Below are 18275 nucleotides of genomic sequence, written 5' to 3'. Positions count from 1 at the left end.
TTCGGTGCATCTATTCAAAGTTATATGATTGTTTTGTGTGATAGAAAACAATTTTCGTTGTTTGTTTTGGTTGGTAATTTTATAGACACCTGTGCTGAGCGACAGTCAGCAGTTAGACGCATGTTTTGGGGTCCGCCTATCTTCGTCTTGGGAATAGTGGAACCTGTTTGTAAGTTAACAACTCATATGCAGAAAAGTTGATAATTTTTTATGATATTTACGCTTGACACTTGCTGGATATTTTTTTCAGATTATAAATATGTTTTGGATGACTTTGACCGTAGTTAGCTCAGGTAGCTGTCGATGGTATGATTTGCAACCTGTGTTGATAACCTATAGGCCTATTGACCGTTGTATTGTAATTTTGGCACGTCTGTTTAGAATGTACGGCGTATGTATATTAAATGACATTTATTCAGTATGTTGTACTATATAGCAGATCTCGCACTATCTCGATCAATAGCTTTGCTATGAGTCAGTGTAACAGGTTGTTAATAACTTTGACGTATTTGAAGGTACATATGTGCTAATTTGTGCTCCCTTCGAAACGATTGTTGTTATAATTCATATTTTATATAGGCCTACCTTTTCATTGAATACAAAACAAAGTACCTTTTATTAGAATTCCCGAAATTTTACATATTCCAACAATCTCCATGTTGTTACAATTGATTTTTGACACGACTTATTGGCATGTTTCAACCGTGTCATCATGTACCTGCATGTATTGAATAATGAACACCCAAAGGACTAACACATTAGCAGGACTTCAAAGTCAACCCTTAAAGGATGGTATTCTTCAAATATAGAATGTATCATTGTATGAAGTATCCCCATGTGACATGTTTTTGAGACTCTTTTCAAGCCCCTAAAGAATACGTAACCACACACTTAAAGGGGCACTGATCTCTGACAATTCACCGGGACTTGTTGTTGCCTTTGTTATTGTTGTTTTCCTGTGGATACACGGATTATATCCCAGAAATCTTTACTCGTTCGTGACCTGTGCTGCGCCAACCGTAAGCGCATTTGTCTATTTTATTGATAGTATAAGGGCATATTGTCACATTGATCATCAAAATGAAATATAGTTTTGTCTTGAAAATAAAAGGTAATGTAGGTACAGTATCTTAGGGGGTAGCATCAGTAATGGTGACAAAGTTTTAATAAGTCACATGCTTGGTATGGTGCGATTGTCATTTTCACTATTTTGACTTGTAACACAAATTAGATAATTCACCTGATTGTTCCTTATCTTATTGTGTGTTTATGTTACAGTCAGTGTGTAAAATTACTGATATTTTCACTTTGGCAATTTATGAAATGCCTAAATTTTCAGTTATTTTACAAATTGACTGAAAAATCTGACCATTTAGTTTTTCATGATAACGAATTCCAAACATTTTGATTTATACTGTCATCACCCAGTGACTGAAAATGATGGGATTAAAAGAAAATGAAAGTCAATGTACTTTCCTATATTTTTTGGCTTCTATGTCTGTGGCATAATTTGTCTGCTTTGATGTTTTAAGCCCTTTTGAACTTTTTAACAAAGAAACTTTTCGATGTCACATGTCTTTGTAACAATCAAACTATTTAAAATATATATAGGGTTTCGGGATATTGAGACTCGTGTTTGTTTCTCTACTGATGATGGACGTTTGTTTCAGGTGTTTTGCATAGGTGTCAAGTCTCATTGATCAGTTGAGATAGCTCATGTGACGACTATTTTCATGATATTCATGTTTCTTTAACGATCGTATCCATTGATCATGTATTGGCTGCTGTTTGTAAACTTCCTGTCAGTAAATGTCATGTGACTGATCATGTGGTGCATCTTAGATTCTATTTTTAACTTGACTGTAATGGAGGGGCTTGTAATCTCGTGATGGAAACAAAATGTTGCCTGATTGACTCGTCTCGCTTGGCGAGACATTATCACAATTGAATTGACAAAATATGGTCATTTGACCATCCAAGGGTAAACAGAAATAAATGTAAGTTGTATTTGCATAAAATACAAAAAATTAATCATCATAACCGAATTTACTTTGAGTCGCTTGTATGAAAAAAATTATAAAAATAGTTCCACATTGTACATAATTACCCACATCTTCCCGAGGCAAGAGAGTTAACTGACTTTAAAAGTCCAGTTTCCACCCTTGCCGAACTAGGCTGGAATTACTGGGCTTGATCGAAGTGCCACCAGTGGCTATTACCAGTTATGTTCCCTCTAAGCCTCTCCTATGGACCAATCAGATTCCACCTCTTGTATCACTTGCGTTTGCTTCACCCAAAATGGTGGCGCCCAGTCAGGATGCTCTGATTGATAATCAAGATCTATATTGTGATAAAACGGGTCTTACATCGCGAATCAAATTATGTGAGCACCTTGATTAAAAACATGAAAAGATTTGGAAAATATATTTTGACAACGAGTTGGCGGTGCACATGCTTTGCAAATCCTGCAATCAACCGAAATCTGCACGACAGTTTACAAACCGGATTTCGATTTCGGTGCACGATTTTGATTGGACTCGTTAGTCCATCCAAAATGTAACTCCGGAATTCCAGCCTAGTTCAGCAAGGGTGAAAACTGGACTTTTATAGTCAGTTAACTCTCTTGCCTCGGGAAGATGAATCACTCAGTGTACAGGGTTAGAAACTAACAGTTTTTGTCCACTACTCCTTATAATGATAACATATAGCAAACCCCTTAAAATGGGCCAATTTCTACTAGTCCTTAGGATACCTTTACTATTTGGCAGTTTGGCAAGGACTATAGGACTAGTGCCAATTTCTAACGCTGAGCGTAGACATTTCAGCTTGCGAACCTGTATGTCTACAGAACTTTTTTAACTGATTGACTTCAGGCACCACACATACATGGACTCTGAATAATGCAAAAAAGTGCTGCATCTGGCTTGTAAATAATAACTTAGACATGTATTGCTGGTATGAGCTTATGCCATGTGTGGCATCATATATACATGGACTCTACTGCAGTGAATAATGCGAAAAAGTGCTTCATCTGGCTTATAATAACTTAGGCATATTTTGCTGGGGCATCTCATCAACAGATGCCGCTCAGTTGCGGCAGCTGGTGAGCCCTACCTGGCCGTGTTAGACCGCCAGGTAGATGCCGGAGTGCCCCCTTAATGACGTAATCCAGGTAGATTTCATGTGTGACATATTGGGGCATCACATCGACAGATACAAATTCAAAGTCACCTGAAACAGTATCAAGCAGAATAATGTTTTATAATGGTTCTGTCATTGGTTTATGAAACCCAATAGTAGAGCTGAGTATCACCTGGTATCTTGTGATACGATTCGAATCACGATACGGACTGATGATACTACTGATATCATGATATCCCAAATTGGAAGAAATGATGAAATACCAATGTGAATGATAACAGGCAAGTAGCTACTCAAATACCTGTAGCCCTTAGTCCTGAGCATGTAATCCTTTGTCCTTGTTTGTTGTTTAACGCCGCACTTAGCAATATTCCAGCTATATGACGGTGGTCTGTAAATAATCAAGTCTGGACCAGACAATCCAGTAATTGACATCATCAACATCGATCCACGCAATTGGGATACGATGACATGCATCAACCAAGTCAGTAAGCCTGACCACCAATCCCGTTAGTTGCCTCTTACGACAAGCATAGTCACCTTTTACGGCAAGCATTCACGTTTGATGTACCGCCACCTTGTACAGACATGCATGCTTGTCAGCATTAATATGACATACATGTATCATTGTATGGAAATGTAAGCTTTCATATCATTGTATGCGGCGATAGAAACTAACAGGTTTAGTCCACTAGTCCTTATAATGATGTATAGCAAAACCCTAAAAAGGGTAAATTTCTACTTGTGCTTTGGATGCCTTAACTATTGGCAGTTTGGCAAAGACTATAGGACTAGTGCCAATTTCTACTGCTGGTATGGGAATGGAAGCTAGTGATTGCCACCATGATGTTTAGAATTATAATGTACAGCTGCAATGGTCATCCCTGATGTAGCTGACAGCACATTGATGTGACTTGATTAATGATTATCTGCCTATTCCTAAATGTTGGCGTTGGCATACAGTTCTCTGTTGGAAGTGACTCGCCGCGAATAGCTGCAAAATTGCTGATGCGGCGTTAAGCAATATTCACTCACTCATTCACTCTGTTGGAAGTGATAACTTCAAGTCAATTTGCGGTATAGACAAGTTTACTTTATACAGGTAGATATATATACACAAGAAGCACTATGTGCCAGGTCAGCTCATGGTGGGGCGGTTGTTGTCTTGGTGCCCCGGAGCACCTAACCTAACCTAACCTAGCTAGGCTGAAGGTGCGACCTTCTCTCCCTCTCTTATATCTCTGGATGGCTTATAGCCAAGGTCACCTGACATGGATTTAGTCATAAATATTAACAACAGTAATTAATCAGTGACATAGTTGCACATCTCGTTCAGGATGGCTGACAGTCAATATACAATACAATAGGTCTAACAGTTGATCTTGTAAGTTATTTATCATGTTTATAACGGCAATAATTAGCCTTTGGAATTAAATGTTCATTTAGACAAAGGGTGTCCCAAATCGTTCACTGTGACATAGCACTGAATGATCATGTTTACAGAGTTTACTTCAGGACATCACAATGATAATATATCATCGTTAACACCAGTGCAGGCGTTACCAGAAGCGGTCAAGGCTGCACTGGTTAACCCTCTATACCAGAAGCGGTCAAGGCTGCACTGGTTAACCCTCTATACCAGAAGCGGTCAAGGCTGCACTGGTTAACCCTCTATACCAGAAGCGGTCAAGGCTGCACTGGTTAACCCTCTATACCAGAAGCGGTCAAGGCTGCACTGGTTAACCCTCTATACCAGTAGAGGTCGAGGCTGCACTGGTTAACCCTCTATACCAGAAGCGTGAAGACTGCACTGGTTAACCCTCTATACCAGAAGCGTGAAGACTGCACTGGTTAACCCTCTATACCAGAAGCGGTCAAGGCTGCACTGGTTAACCCTCTATACCAGAAGCGGTCAAGGCTGCACTGGTTAACCCTCTATACCAGTAGAGGTCGAGGCTGCACTGGTTAACCCTCTATACCAGAAGCGTGAAGACTGCACTGGTTAACCCTCTATACCAGAAGCGTGAAGACTGCACTGGTTAACCCTCTATACCAGAAGCGGTCAAGGCTGCACTGGTTAACCCTCTGTACCAGTAGAGGTCAAGGCTGCACTGGTTAACCCTCTGTACCAGTAGAGGTCGAGGCTGCACTGGTTAACCCTCTATACCAGTAGAGGTGAAGGCTGCACTGGTTAACCCTATATCTACTAGAGGTGAAGGCTGCACTGGTTAACCCTCTATCCAGTAGAGATGAAGACTGCACTGATTAACCCTCTGTACCAGTAGAGATACGAAGACTGCACTGGTTAACCCTCTATACCAGAAGTGTGAAGGCTGCACTGGTTAACCCTCTGTTCCAGTAGAGGTCAAGGCTGTACTGGTTAACCCTCTATACCAGTAAAGGTCAAGGCTGCACTGGTTAACCCTCTGTTCCAGTAGAGGTGAAGACTGCACTGGTTAACCCTCTATACCAGTAAAGGTCAAGGCTGTACTGGTTAACCCTCTATACCAGTAGAGGTCAAGGCTGCACTGGTTAACCCTCTATACCAGTAGAGGTCAAGGCTGCACTGGTTAACCCTCTGTGCCAGTAGAGGTGAAGGCTGCACTGGTTAACCCTCTATCCAGTAGAGATGAAGACTGCACTGGTTAACCCTCTATACCAGAAGCGGTCAAGGCTGTACTGGTTAACCCTCAATACCAGAAGCGTGAAGACTGCACTGGTTAACCCTCTATACCAGTAGAGGTGAAGACTGCACTGGTTAACCCTCTGTACCAGAAGCGTGAAGACTGCACTGGTTAACCCTCTATACCAGTAGAGGTGAAGACTGCACTGGTTAACCCTCTGTGCCAGTAGAGGTCAAGGCTGCACTGGTTAACCCTCTATCCAGTAGAGATGAATAATGCACTGGTTAACCCTCTATACCAGAAGCGGTCAAGGCTGTACTGGTTAACCCTCAATACCAGAAGCGTGAAGACTGCACTGGTTAACCCTCTATACCAGTAGAGGTGAAGACTGCACTGGTTAACCCTCTGTACCAGTAGAGGTCAAGGCTGCACTGGTTAACCCTCTATACCAGTAGAGGTGAAGACCGCACTGGTTAACCCTCTATACCAGTAAAGGTCAAGGCTGTACTGTTTAACCCTCTATACCAGTAGAGGTCAAGGCTGCACTGGTTAACCCTCTATACCAGTAGAGGTCAAGGCTGCACTGGTTAACCCTCTGTACCAGTAGAGGTCAAGGCTGTACTGGTAAACCCTCTATACCAGTAGAGGTGAAGACTGCACTGGTTAACCCTCTATACCAGTAGAGGTGAAGACCGCACTGGTTAACCCTCTATACCAGTAAAGGTCAAGGCTGTACTGGTTAACCCTCTATACCAGTAGAGGTCAAGGCTGCACTGGTTAACCCTCTATACCAGTAGAGGTCAAGGCTGTACTGGTTAACCCTCTATACCAGTAGAGGTGAAGACTGCACTGGTTAACCCTCTATACCAGTAGAGGTGAAGACCGCACTGGTTAACCCTCTATACCAGTAAAGGTCAAGGCTGTACTGGTTAACCCTCTATACCAGTAGAGGTCAAGGCTGCACTGGTTAACCCTCTATACCAGTAGAGGTCAAGGCTGCACTGGTTAACCCTCTGTGCCAGTAGAGGTGAAGGCTGTACTGGTTAACCCTCTATCCAGTAGAGATGAAGACTGCACTGGTTAACCCCCGATATCAGTAAGTGTCACAGTAACGTGTCACTCGACGTACCACTTGCTATCAGTTTAAGGCTGGACTGAGTAGGTCAGCACATGGTTCGTGAAGGGAAAGCAAATTGAAAATGATTGCCTGTAATTAGAGCCAGGGCTCGTGGCCATTTTTCGTGTCTGGTATCTAGACCTCCAAGGCCCAATTGCACAACGCCATCTTAGCTCTAAGATTGTTGTAAGCCTATGTTAAAGTATGGGAGTTATGATCATCTTAGCGCTAAGATTGATTTGTGCTAGTGGGACGTAGCTCTCTCAGACCCTAGAGAATAAATTAAAAAGGATTCCCTCTCAAGTCCAGAATGATTTGTCAATTCTCAGTTCTTGAAATAAGCATTGTTCTGGGCTCCATTTGGATTTTATATTTTTCATTTCACAGATAAATATTTAAAAATATTATAACTTTATTTCTGGGACTAAATGTTGGTCTCTGGACCTCCCTGTGGAGGTATTGTGCTGTATTGTTGTCTAGCATCCCCCAGTGACATGGGACGGTGGGGCAGTGTGGCAGTGTGATAGTGTGGTAGTTGACGTGTTTACTTGTCACCCAGGTTTGATTCCCCGCATGGGTACAGTGCGTGATGACCACTCCTGGGCCCCGTTCCACAAAGCGATCCTAGCGCTAAGGTGATCGTAAGTCCCATACTTTAACATAGGTTTACGATCATCGTAGCGCTAAGATTGCTTTGAGGAACGGGGCCCTGGTGTCACGAGTCACTGTTGGAATATTGGTGACTGGAGCAAAGTCTCAACTCCTCACTCTATCCCTGTGACCACTGTGGGGTGCCCGGGTAAGAACAGGGCCCACTTGTACTAAGCGATCTTAGCGCTAAGATGATCGTAACTCCCATACTTTGACATAGGCTTATGATAATCTTAGCGTTAAGATGGCTTTGTGCAAGTGGGCCCTGGAGGTCTATGCTGGTGGCAAGAGGCGACCAAATGGGCCGAGTTTCAGGCTTCGGGGACTAGGTTGATAGGGGTCATTGTCACCCCAACAGCGTGGTTTGTTGTTCACAATATGAAACAGAGGATTGTCTGATCCAGACTCAATTATTTACTGACTGCTGTCATGTAGCTGCTGGGACAAACAAACAAACAAACAAACATTCCTAATGGCCTGTCTTTACATGCATGCTTCTGTCCTAAAATCACTCCCTTAAATGAAAATCCGTGTGAGAATATTTTCCGAGTCGGTTTTTGTTTTAAGCAGTGATGTCCTATCATGTTTTTGAACATGATGATGATGAATAGCTCCCTGGGAGAATTGAGTCTTCATCATGTTTTATAGTCGGAGGTTGGAAAACATTGGGGAAGTGTGGCTCAGCGGTTGAGTCATTATTCAAAGCTACTGGGGCAACATGTGTCCTGACATTTAATATCATTCTGTCTTCCTGACGTTTCCTCTTATTTGTTGAAACTCTCATGGGATCGTGTTTGATCTCGTTAATAGTACATGGGCTTGGATGAGGATCCTTGTTTGTTTCGGATGGGGAGATATATGGCAGCCTTTGGGCTGTTCAGTGTTGACAATGATTAGTGAACATGGTGAAACAACACCGATGTTCCTAATCGTCCCCGTGTGTCACAGCAGTGGTAGTTACATAATGGAGAAATTTCTCGAATTTAGAAGTAGCTTCAGGGCTTATTGATTCTACTTTCGGAATCCTCAGATTTTAGTGATTTCTCTGACTTAAACAATGATATGGTCCATATATGATTTCTTTTCGATTTTGCATTATGACCTACATCTGCGTCGGTTTTACTTGTTGAAGTGCAGGTTCAGAATGGACAGCAAATTCCTGGCTCAGAGTAGAGTGCAAGAACACTGGCATGAAATCCTCATAATGGTTTTATTTAATGGATACCCACAGATATAGTGCTGACAAATTAATAATCAAAACTAGGGCGCATCTGGGATTCGAACCCTCCATCATAGGATCCTGGATTGACACAAATTTGCAATCCCTTAATTATAATTACTATTATTATTATTATTATTATTATTATTATTATTATTATTATTAATATTCAGGGTTAGAATATAGGTCTTCAGCAACCCATGCTTGCCATAGAGGTGACTATGCTTGTCATAAAAGGCGACTAACGGGATCTGGTGGTCAGGCTCGCTGACTTGGTTGATGCATGTCATCAATCCCAATTTCGTGGATCGATATTCATGATATTAGTCACTGGATTGTCTGGTCCAGACTCGATTATTTGCAGACCGCCGTCATATAGCTGGAATATTGCCGAGTGTGGCGTTAAACAACAAACAAAGGACAAAGGACTACATGCTCAGGACTAAGGGCTGCAGGTATTTGAGTAGCTACTCGCATGTTATCATTGAATGATTTAAATTAAACTTTGGAAGTTTATGTTTTAACTTTGAGGCGTGTCAATGCCCACCACTAAGCCAGGATATAATTATTAGTCTAAATGAGTCCATTGCTTTAACAGTCACCACTCATTACCACCCATTTCCTCAGAAAGGAACTGCTCTCAAGGCCATTGGAATGCCGTTTGTTTTTTACCAGGAAATACACTGTATTATTAATGTGATGAAGCATTGTGTGTTCTAGTTTTCAAACTACTGTTCACTAAGATCAAAGCATGGTAAAGTTGGGTCACCATGACCCCAGTGTGATGTTGAGAATACTGTAGGAGTAAGACGAGTTCTATGGATGAACAACTTCTTTATTACAATTAGTGCGACGTATCGGTGTAGATCCTAACACTGAAACGTCGCACTAATTGTAATAAAGAAGTTGTTCATCCATAGAACTCATCTTACTTCATCACACCCACTTCTAAATGCCACTGAAAGAAGTAATACTGTAGGAGTTACATTGTATCGATGTTAAAGTGGAGCTCCAAGTAGGTTTTGCATCTGGACAAGACTAGGTTAGAGCAGACAGATTAGATGTCATGCATGGCTGGATGTGGCTGTCATGCCGTGTCATCATGGTCATTCTGATGACGGATTGATTGATTGATCAGATATTTGGTCAGTTGATGGATCTGGATGCTTGAAATGTGTATCAGTCTTGTATGCAGGGTATGATGTTTGATTAAAAGGAAACTAAAATTGCAAAGTGTACATGTCATTCAAAGTTTATTGATTGATATGGATTGTTGAAATGTGTATTGATCATTGAAGTGTGTATCCACCGTTTATATATGTGTGCCTAGTGTTGTGTGTGATTGATGGCGAACTAAGTGTTAATGTAATGGGAAGTTTTTTTAGGATACCTGTTGTGATTTGTTTGTATTGTGTAACCTAGACAATTCCTGAGGGTCGTGAGGGAAGGGCCACATACTTGGGCCATGTGTTTTAGCGCTAAGATGATCGTAACTCCCATACTTTAACATAAACTTACTACTGTTGTTGCGCTAAGATGATTGTAACTCCCATACTTTAACATAGACTTACTACTGTTGTTGCACTAAGATGATTGTAACTCCCATACTTTAACATAGACTTACTACTGTTGTTGCACTAAGATGATTGTAACTCCCATACTTTAACATAGACTTACTACTGTTGTTGCACTAAGATGATTGTAACTCCCATACTTTAACATAGACTTACTACTGTTGTTGCGCTAAGATGATTGTAACTCCCATACTTTAACATAGACTTACTACTGTTGTTGCACTAAGATGATTGTAACTCCCATACTTTAACATAGACATACTACTGTTGTAGCGCGAAGACGATCGTAACTCCCATACTTTTACATAGACTTACTACTGTTGTAGCACTAAGACAATCGTAACTCCCATACTTTAACATAGACTTACTACTGTTGTAGCGCGAAGACGATCGTAACTCCAATTATTTAACAGACTTACTACTGTTGTAGCGCTAAGACGATCATAACTCTCATACTTTAACATAGACTTACTACTGTTGTTGCACTAAGACGATCGTAACTCCCATACTTTAACATAGACTTACTACTCTTGTAGCGCGAAGACGATCGTAACTCCCATTATTTAACAGACTTACTACTGTTGTAGCGCAAAGACGATCGTAACTCCCATACTTTAGCATAGACTTACTACTGTTGTAGCGCAAAGACGATCGTAACTCCCATACTTTAACATAGACTTACTACTCTTGTAGCGCAAAGACGATCGTAACTCCCATACTTTAACATAGATTAGGACAATCAGAGCGCTAAGATTGCTTTGTGGAACGTGGCCCTATTTAAGTAAATGGAGGTGTTCCCTAATTGTTACCACAAGTTGTTTTTCTAAAACAGATGTTCATGTTGTCACAATTAGTGAGTGAGTTTATAAGATTTAACCCCGCTTTGAACAGTTTAACAGTCATATCCTGGTGTGTCAGCTTACTGTGGGAGGAAAGCTTGAAGTGACCCAGGTCTCAGACGTTTGCCATTTTGACGGTTAAGGTGCTGATAAGCCCAGAAAAATATTTTTGGGGAACCAGGATTCGAAAACCCACAATCATAGGTTTCTGGAGTGCCCAAGGGATGCAACTCTGCACGACCCGTGAAGATCCGGGCTAGAATAGGTCTTCACCAACCCATGCTTGCTATGAAAGGCAACTATTCTTGTTGTAAGAGGCGACTAACAGGATTGGATGGTCAGGCTTGCTGACTTGGTTGATGCATATCATCGTATCCCAAATGCGTGGATCAATGGTCATGATGTCAATCACTGGATTGTCTGGTCCAGACTCGATTATTAACAGACCGCCGTCCTGGATCTGGAATATTGCTGAGTGTAGTGTTAAACTTGAAAGAAAGAAAGAAAGAAAGCAATTCTGAACAGCTCCACCTAAGACCTTGTAGACGACTGGTCCCCTGTTCTTACAATCAAATCATGCATATCAAGAATAAGAACTGATTCAAATTGTTATTTCCCCCTTCCACAGACAAATAAGCTGTTAAATGTGGCTTTGTGTGACTGATGTCGGAAATCAATTATTTGTTACTGAATTGCTGCAGTTTTGTTTCAATGACACTTATATTTGATGGATTCACAGCTGATTCTTGTCCATGTGTTCCGGTGCAATGATTTCAGTAATCAATATCAGGAACTGTGAACTACGAAGTGACAAATCAGCAGCATCCCATGGGCAACAAAGCAGATGATGGATGGTATCGGAGAAAACATTGGCATTATCAGTTTATTCATAGTAAATTCCATTGCTGGGTTTATTTGATGTCAGCATCTGTGACGGTTCCACGTTGGTGAGTTCATGTTGTGAGGTGCTGGTGTGTGCACATTTTATTGTTTTCTGTGTACATTATACCTTCACACACGACTTCACTCTCTCACTGCTTCACTAACTCCCTCACTCACTCCTTTACTCATTCCTTCAATCTCTCACTGCTGTGCTCATTCATTTGCCTCTTCACTCATTCCTTTACCAACTCCTTCACTAGCTCCCTCACTCACTCCTTTACTCATTCCTTCACTCTCTCACTGCTGTGCTCATTCATTCGCCTCTTCACTCATTCCTTTACCAACTCCTTCACTAGCTCCCTCACTCCTTTACTCATTCCTTCACTCTCACACTGCTTGGCTCATTCATTCACCCCTTTACCCATTCTTATACTGAAATCTTTACTCATTCCTTTACCAACTCCTCCATTCATCCCTTCACTCATTCCTTTACTGAATTCTTCACTCATTCCTTTACTGAATTCTTCACTCATTCCTTTACCAACTCACTCTTTCACTCATTTCTTCTCTAAATTCTTCACTCATTCCTTTACTGAATTCTTCACTCATTCCTTTACTGAATTCTTCACTCATTTCTTCTCTAAATTCTTCACTTGTTCCTTTACTGAATTCTTCACTCATTTCTTCTCTAAATTCTTCACTCGTTCCTTCACTTGCTCACTCCTTCATTCATTCTTTCACTTCTTTCCTTTGCATGCTCCTGTTCACACTCACTCACTCACTCCTGTGCTCACTCAGTCAATCACGTTAGGGAAAAATTATACTTGTGAATGGAAATTGCCAGACCTGATGGTGTGAGGACTGGTGTTGACCTCAGGTGATTAGATAACAGATTCTTCTAGTTTGTGCCCAGGAACACAGAGCTTATATGCATGCTTCTTGTGCTGCTGCCTTCAACGACAACAGACGTTCCCAGGTAAATGTGGCTTGTAATTAGGTGTTGCAACTTCTTGATAAATTTCTGATAAAAAAATAAAAACATTGACAACTGTTATGCTAGGTTGATATTTTGTTCAATAGCTGTAATAATATTTATTATTGCAGTTGTGGGCAAATGAAACTTTTAATGATCTCATGATAGAAATAGAAAATATATATATGTTTTATAATGCAAAAGATGTTTTGTGTTTCACAAGCAATAGAAACCCGTGAAGATCCGGGTTAGAATAGGTCTTCAGTAATCCATGCTTGTTGTCAGAGGCGACTAATGGGATCGGGTGGTCAGGCTTGCTGACTTAGTCGATGCATGTCATTGTATCAGAATTGTGTGGATCGATGCTCATGATGTCAATCACTGGATTGTCTGGTCCAGACCCCATTATTTACAGACCGCCGTCATATTGCTGGAATATTGCTGAGTGTGGCGTTAAACAACAAACAAACAAACAACTTGTAGAACACGAAGCTCTGATTCTTGTAAGTGTTACCACCTGAGTATGTATCTTAGACATTGTTTGTTATTAAGACTAGTCCTGATTGATTGAGACAGAAATGTTTACATCTATTGTCCGTTTTATTCAGTTCCACATTGTAGGAAAATGGAATCATTATACAGAGAACTGGTTCAGAATTATAGCCCTCAAATGATACTAGTCAATAAGTAGGACTACAATTATTGGGGTATTATTTATCCTCAGCACTATTTAGTATTTTGGGTGAGCGCACTTGTGTGAATTTCAAAGGCGGATATCAACCCTCTTAAAAATACTTAAGATTTGAGAGGGCATGGGTGGCCCAGTCGTCTAAGACGCCGAGATTCGCTGTGCAGAGTTGCGTCCCTTGGGCACGCCAGAAACCTATGATTGTGGGTTCGAATCCTGGTTCACCCCAGTTATGTTTCTAGGTTTGTCAGCACCATACCCGTGCTCATGGGTTTCACCGAAGTGGTAAACGTCTGAGACCTGCATCACTTCAGGCTTTCCTCCCACATCAACATGACACGCCGTGATCTAACTGGAATACTGTTAAAAGCGGCTTTAAACCCAACTCACTCACTCACTTAAGATTCGATATGACTTGAACCATGAACATGGGACAAGTTCACCTGTTCATGGGTTTTACCAAAATGGTATCAATGTAAGACCTCTGGGGTATCCTTTCACATGAAACTAATGTGTGAGCTGAAATATGTTCTGAAACTGAGCTCACTCCAGCGGTAGAAACTGTTTTAGTCCACTGGTCCTTATAATGATAACATATAGCAAAACCCTTGAAAATGGCACACTTCTACTCATCCTTATGTTACTTTAACTATTGGGCAGTTTGGCAAGGACTACAGGGCTACTGCTAATTTCTAACGCTGACCAGTCCCAACCAGCATAATACATTTGCCAGGTTTCATGCAGAAACGATGAAAGGTGTAGCACCTGAAATAAACTACCCTCATTTGGTTGCCATGGAAAAGCAGAAGATAAAAAATTAGGAAAATTCAGAAGTGACTGAATATCTGGGCAGTTTGGCAACGTATAAGATTAGTTCCCATTTCTAACTGTATGACGGGGTGGTCGTGTAGCCTAGTGGTTAAAGCGTTCGCTTGTCATGCTGAAGACTCGGGTTCGATTCCCGACATGGGTACAATGTGTGAAGCCCATTTCTGGTGTCCCCCGCCGTGATATTGCTGGAATATTGCTAAAAGCGGCGTAAAATCATACTCACTCACTCATTCACTAACTGTCTAACCACAGGCAGAATGTTGAAAGACCTTTGGTTGACACTTGACCACCTGGTCGTGTTGATAGTGAGGCAGTCAACATGTTGTGTAACAGGCTGTATCGTATGATGAAACAGATCCATACATATCCCACTGATAGTGATGTGTTCACCACTGATAACAGCAACATTGATCCTGATCTTCCATCACTGGCATAGGGACCAATCGATCCTGGATTTCAACCACAGACAGAGGTACCGATCATTTATACTAAATGGGGGTGGGGTGGGGAACATTATTTTTAATTGCTTACTGCTCTTTTCTCTGAAAGGAGCCAAAGTGTTTTTTTTCACATGTTTTTTCAGGACATCTGGCATCACCAGTGAAAGATTAGTTTTTGTGGTAAAACTTCAGATCCAAGGTTATTCTTTCCCAGTGTTTTCAGAAAGTAATTATTCTTCAACAAAAAGTCCTAGCATCTATTGGTCGGGTGTGTTAGCACTGGGACTCATGTGGAAACATTTTTTTCGAAAAAAAGCTTTGCCTTCCTCATTTGAAACTAAAATCGGTACTAACTTCCCAATATCATTTTCAATGCTTAAATATTTAACTGTTAGAAATTGTTAGACAATAATAGGGAAAACTCTAAAAGCAGAGTCTTTCGCTGATTTAAACCTCGAAGTGTTCATTTTGTCTGTTTTAAAATGATTGCCAGGGTTTATGTAAAGCAAAGGCTTTGAGCTATGAAGAGGTCTGACATATAGGGCTGATTAATAATGCAGCATGTGTGAGCTGTATTCCATGTCACCATGGCTGGAGTTGCATGATGCCACAGCCTTCACAGCAGGAGAACCTGGATGTAACATGGTAAGTCTGGCTCTACAGTAGGGAGAACCTGTCTCTATAGCGGGGAGAACCTGTCTCCATAGCAGGGAGAACCTGTCTCCATAGCAGGGAGAACCTATCTCCATAGCAGGGAGAACCTATCTCCATAGCAGGGAGAACCTGTCTCCATAGCAGGGAGAACCTGGCTCCATAGCGGGTAGAACCTTTCTCCATAGCAGGGAGAACCTGTCTCAATAGCAGGGAGAACCTGTCTCCATAGCGGGGAGAACCTGTCTCCATAGCAGGGAGAACCTGTCTCAATAGCAGGGAGAACCTGTCTCCATAGCGGGCAGAACCTGTCTCCATAGCAGGGAGAACCTGTCTCCATAGCAGGGAGAACCTGTCTCCATAGCGGGGAGAACCTGTCTCCATAGCGGGGAGAACCTGTCTCCATAGCAGGGAGAACCTGGCTCCATAGCGGGGAGAACCTGTCTCCATAGCGGGGAGAACCTGTTTCCATAGCGGGGAGAACCTGTCTCCATAGTGGGGAGAACCTGACTCTACAGCAGGGAGAACCTGTCTCCATAGCAGGGAGAACCTGTCTCCATAGCAGGGAGAACCTGTCTCCATAGTGGGGAGAACCTGACTCTACAGCAGGGAGAACCTGTCTCCATAGCAGGGAGAACCTGGCTCCATAGCAGGGAGAATCTGTCTCCATAGCAGGGAGAACCTGTCTCCATAGCAGGGAGAACCTGTCTCCATAGCGGGGTGAACCTGTCTCCATAGCGGGGAGAACCTGTCTCCATAGCAGGGAGAACCTGTCTCCATAGCAGGGAGAACCTGTCTCCATAGCGGGGTGAACCTGGCTCCATAGCGGGGAGAACCTGGCTCCATAGCGGGGAGAACCTGTCTCCATAGCAGGGAGAACCTGTCTCCATAGTGGGGTGAACCTGTCTCCATAGCAGGGAGAACCTGTCTCCATAGCGGGCAGAACCTGTCTCCATAGCAGGGAGAACCTGGCTCCATAGCAGGGAGAACCTGGCTCCATAGCGGGCAGAACCTGTCTCCATAGCAGGGAGAACCTGGCTCCATAGCAGGGAGAACCTGGCTCCATAGCGGGGTGAACCTGTCTCCATAGTGGGGAGAACCTGGCTCCATAGCGGGGAGAACCTGTCTCCATAGCGGGGAGAACCTGTCTCCATAGCGGGGTGAACCTGTCTCCATAGCGGGGAGAACCTGTCTCCATAGCAGGGAGAACCTGTCTCCATAGCAGGGAGAACCTGTCTCCATAGCGGGGTGAACCTGGCTCCATAGCGGGGAGAACCTGTCTCCATAGCAGGGAGAACCTGTCTCCATAGTGGGGAGAACCTGTCTCCATAGCGGGGAGAACCTGTCTCCATAGCGGGGAGAACCTGTCTCCATAGCGGGGAGAACCTGTCTCCATAGTGGGGAGAACCTGTCTCCATAGCAGGGAGAACCTGTCTCCATAGTGGGGAGAACCTGTCTCCATAGCGGGGAGAACCTGTCTCCATAGTGGGGAGAACCTGTCTCCATAGCGGGGAGAACCTGTCTCCATAGCCGGGAGAACCTGCATCAACCAAAAGGAGCAGAATTTGTGAATGTCAACTTCTTTATTATCAGATTATGAGAAACAAAACGTTTTGGAGTATATGCTTACTCCTTCATCAGGTGATGAAAGACTGTCAAAGACTTGATGCATCAAACAAGTCAGTGAGTCTGACCACCCAGTCACCTTTTACGGCAAGCATGGGTTGCTGTTGACCTATTCTACCCCGGATCTTCACGGGTTGACCAGAGATGCAGCTGGATTTGGTGTTCATGCTTTGTAGTCATACATAAGGAATGTGAATTGACCTTCACTTTGTGGAGTTCATTGGAGTATGAACCTTCATAGAGTGAGGGCCAAACTGTATGAATGTCGGAGCTTGCGATGAGAAAGGCCTGTAAAGAAATACCTCAGTAAGTCAGTCACAATGACAGCGTGTCGTAATACATTTACATCAAGTACAAGACGTCAAAATGGCTGGCATGATAAACGTGACAGGAGAGATTTCCGAGGTTGTTAATGAAGCTGTGGCGGTAACATGTGTTAGTCGTCATTGATCAACTGGCTGATCATTGAAAGGTGAATGAAGATGCGTCAAACAGGCACTAAGGTAAGATCACAGGTGCTGAAGATGGTCACTGTCAGCCTAGACACGGATCGAGTCGATACTACGATAGTTTGGATGTGCATTTCTTCGTTTGTACATTAGGATGGGCCGTAGCAAGGATATTTGTGAACAATCATGCATTCAAGCTCTCTGACGTTTCTCAATGTATAATGAAACGCTGAGACCAAGATTAAAGGTTCTAAATGATCAGAAAGAACACTTATGTATGTTTTCGTGCTAGGGAATTCCCAGGGGTTTCCCCAGGAATGTGGAAGTAGTCCGTCAGTGTTTACGTCATTTCAAGAACACTGTCTTGTGAAAAACGTATGAACATCAAATTGTGTCGTTCATACACTTTTGAACCTCAATTTCACAGTCACGTGACCGACCCCTCGTCAAGTGGAAAAGCCGTATATCGTGTAAACGTCAAATTAAAAAATTATAAAGAAATGACTGCATGTGAACTTATTAAGTGACTTGTAGTGTAACCATGCACAATTTTGTATTGTTACAGCATTA

At 42.4% G+C, this 18275-nt stretch overlaps 1 protein-coding gene across 3 annotated transcripts in view; it reads left to right on the top strand.

Moving 5' to 3' along the window:
* Positions 1-56: 56 nt before the first annotated feature.
* LOC124138182 (phosphatidylserine synthase 2-like) overlaps positions 57-18275 on the top strand; it is a 53387-nt gene continuing 35168 nt past the window's right edge. For 2 of the 3 annotated variants that reach the window (XM_046504714.2, XM_046504713.2), the window contains exon 1: positions 97-169. The gene's annotated coding sequence lies outside the window, so the exon portion shown is untranslated. Of the gene's footprint in view, positions 170-18275 lie in introns of all 3 variants that reach the window. The other variant, XM_046504715.2, reaches the window with a different exon arrangement.

Source organism: Haliotis rufescens, unplaced genomic scaffold (genome assembly GCF_023055435.1).
Source record: "Haliotis rufescens isolate VD_foot unplaced genomic scaffold, xgHalRufe1.0.p SCAF_6, whole genome shotgun sequence".
In the NCBI taxonomy this organism is placed as follows: domain Eukaryota; kingdom Metazoa; phylum Mollusca; class Gastropoda; order Lepetellida; family Haliotidae; genus Haliotis; species Haliotis rufescens.
Note: the sequence above shows the minus strand (reverse complement) of the source record. Positions and strands in the feature narration are given on the sequence as shown.